Source organism: Acyrthosiphon pisum, chromosome X, assembly GCF_005508785.2.
Source record: "Acyrthosiphon pisum isolate AL4f chromosome X, pea_aphid_22Mar2018_4r6ur, whole genome shotgun sequence".
NCBI classification, from domain to species: domain Eukaryota; kingdom Metazoa; phylum Arthropoda; class Insecta; order Hemiptera; family Aphididae; genus Acyrthosiphon; species Acyrthosiphon pisum.
Window position 1 is genome coordinate 99126113 of NC_042493.1, and position 3948 is coordinate 99130060.

Consider the following 3948-nt stretch of genomic DNA (forward strand, 5'->3'; position numbering starts at 1 on the left):
TCAAAATGTTTTAATACTATTAATCTATTATTATCATTAATATCTTCTAACGAATTTATAAATGTTAATCCTTGAGGATAGTCATTTATAAATTCTTTAAATGAATCTTCAGTTAATACTAAATCATTAAAATCTAAATTTGTATTAAAATAATTCTGAATTAATGGGTTTTGAATATAAATATTTTTTGTGTTTCTTTTTTCAAAAATTTCCATTGAATAAATTATACGATTTTGTGTGTCTAAACTTTCAAAAATTATTTTCTGGTCATTAATATCAGAAAAAATAGTATCGTAATATTCTAAATCATATTTTGGTTCTATTTCCATATATGTATAATTATTTATTATTTTTGTATATTTATGTATAAAGTTATTTATATTTTCTTCTTTTGATAAACAATATTTAATCATACAATATTCTAAAAAAACCCTTGCTAATCTTTTCATATAAATATAATCTGGTAAGGAAGAGTTTAATATATTTTTAAACTCTTCCTTATTTTTTAATTCTTTAGAATCTAAATTTTTATAAAATATTTTATAATTTATTCCTAGTGGAAGTATTGGATTTTTTAATTTTACAATTTCATTATTATACTTTAATAATCTACAACATCTTCCTGTTGAATCTATATATTGTAATTTAAAATTTTCATCTTTTAGATATAAAGTTTTACTTGATCTAACTAATAAATATCTATAAATATTTTCGATTACAATATTATTTGTATTTAAATTAATCCATTCACAATGCGGAAAACTTGTTGAATCTATAGAACTTTCTTGATGAATATAAATGTAAACTGAATTTGTATATTTCTTTGGATCAATATATACTCCTTTTTCAGGTATATTTGGTAAAGATAATACACCATTTGTATTTGGTTGTTTTTTAAATTCTAAATTTCCTTCCGAATTTAAGTATGCATGATCTGCAGATTTTTCGAAAAAATATATATTAACTTGGAAAAAATTTTCCAATGCTCTAAAAAATCTTCTAGGTTCAAAATATTTAGTATTATCATAAAACCAATTTTCAACATTTTCAAGTATATCAGAATTTTCTTGTAAACAATAACCTATTTTTAATTTTTGCCTTATATCTTCTAATGTTTTTTTCCGTGATTTTTTATCAAGTATATCATCTATATATTGTTTAGAAGCTCTTGAAACACAATCTATAAATGAATTAGGTCCTATAAAAACACCTTTACGAATTTTATTCTTAAATAATAAGTCAAGTCCAGTTGGTAACATTCCAGAATTTTCATTTGGTAAAATTCTGGATGTCTTATATAAAATATGTTCATATTTATCATCTTTATTATTTATTCCATTATTTAAATAAATATTATAATACGATCCTTTTCTATTTTTTTGATCAGTTTCATAACAACATGGTATATAATCAAATACATCATTATTAGCTAAACTATTTTTTCGAAGTCCAGGATATTTGAAAGATTTTGTTTTATCACATATATATTTTCTAGGTTTAAGTCCTCCTTCTCCATATAACGGGTATTCCATAACTTGATGATCATTTGGAGATTCTCCGTCTTCTAATATTCTTGGAGGTTTTGCACATTTACGTGTATATAATGCGACAAAAAGCGACGGTTCTAATTGATTTAATTGTGTTTGATGTTTTTTTCCTCATGTATATTTTTGTTTTTTTTTATTTTCTACATTTATAACTGAATTATTACATTCAACAATTGAACATAAATTTATAGATGGAATAAATTTTTGATAAATCTCTCCTAGTGTTTTTTCATTATTTTTATATATTAAAAAATAATTAGAAAAAATATTTTTAAATTCTTCGAGAAATTCTCTAGATAATATTCTATTTATAGTTACTTTTATATTAGAATCTTCATTTAGGATTGAAAAAGACACAAGATTTGTTTTTATTGAATAATAAAATATATTTAATTTTGAAAACATTTTTGTAACTTTTAATTTTTCATTTATATAAAAATTAAAAAATTTCTCATTATTCATAATTTCATCTGAAAATAATTCTTTATGGAAATTTGTATTTAAAATTTTATACTCTGCTTTAATTCTTGTTTTTTCAGTTGATAATACAGTAAATGGAATATTTAATAAAAGATATCGTATTTCATCATAATCTATAGAATCTCCAATTACATCAAAATCAATAATAAATTCCGTAGAAGAAATTTCAGTTATAGTAATTTCTCTATAAAAAAATTTTTTAGAATCTTCAACAATATAAACAATAAAAATACTAGAATCTAAAACATTATAATTAATGTCGTATTTTTGAATCAAATCTTTTAATTTCTCGTTAACTTTATAAAAATCTTTATATTTTGAAAAAAGAAAATTTTCTGTTAATTTTATATTATTAAAAACATGTGCAAGAATTAAAGGTTCTTCACAAATAATTTTTATAGTTGTCATAACACTCAATATTATACTTTCTGTATTTTCAAATTGAATTTTTTTAGTATCTATACATGTTTTTTTTAAATCAGATTCACGTTTCATAACGCGAGATTTCAACGATTTTATTTCTGATTTTATATCAGTAAACAATCTTTCTTTATCATTTATAATATTTTCTATAAAATCCCAATGAAAATCTGTACCTCCACTTTCAGAAAAAAAATATTCTAACATAATTTTTACATTAAAATCTATATTTTCAATATCTTTTGTATATAATATTATATATAATTTTGCAAGATTTGAAACAGCATTTGCATCTTGATTTTTTTTTATCCAAATATTATATCTTGATTCTATATCAGTTAGAGATCTAAAATTTTCCAAATTATTAGACATATCTTCTATAATATTTATAGCTTTCACATCAATAGCTTCAACAAAACTTACATTTTCTTCTGTTGAAATTTGAGTCCAAAATACAGTTGTATTTAACATTACAGAAATTCTTTCTTTTATAGACATTTCATCATCACCATTATAAATAATAAATTCTGCATTATTTACTCTCATCTTTTATTAAATTATAATATTTTTTTTAACCTAGTATTTAAAAAAAATAATTAACATTTTCATAATAATATTTTATTTTGCTTTTAAATGGTAACCCATTAATTCCTATATTTTTATTTTGAAGTAAAAATTATTTCAAAATACTAGACACTGGGCATGAAAGGGTTAACTCTTTGAAGCATGGTGGGTAGTAGTATATATATACCAGTCCTGGGACAGTCCATATTATATCATATTGTATTAATTATTAAGAATGATAAAATTTAATAAAATAAAGTAACTCTGTGCTACCGTACTATTATCTTTTACGAAACATTGTTACGAGTAAGTCGAAATATAATAATGTCTTTTGTTGGTGACGAATGCAGCGAACAAGTGATGAACAACATGTTGGAAGAGCAATCTTACAACGATGAATCTCCGAAGCGCAAAAGCGAGAGGCAGGCGGTGGTGACGACCTCGAAAAACCGAAAACGACGAAGAAATCATCGGCGGCACCAGTGCAAGTTTCGACTTTGGAATCGGAGCTGAAGAACCAAAAATTGATAACACTCAGGTCGTATGTGATGAAAAAATTGAAAAAGGACATAACGGAGGAGGAGGACCTTTTGACTTTCTTAAACATTTTGTTCCCGACGACGACGAATCAGTTCCGCATAACACCATTGGTGATAATTATTTTCGTATGTTGTCCGGCAAAAATAATAGAGACGGGCATGCATGAGTTCTAAGATTCAGAGTTCGTGGGAGGAAACGATGGTGATATCTTCGACGAATATGACCACACTTTACCAACTAATCAGGAAAAATATGACAACGTCATTAATGAACTTGGACGTGAACTTTCTTCAAAATTTGTCTCTGACATCTACAGGTAATAAATTGTATGATTTTGTTTATTTTATAATCTAATTTAACTATAATTTATAGATATCAGCCGTATCATTGTGCCTGG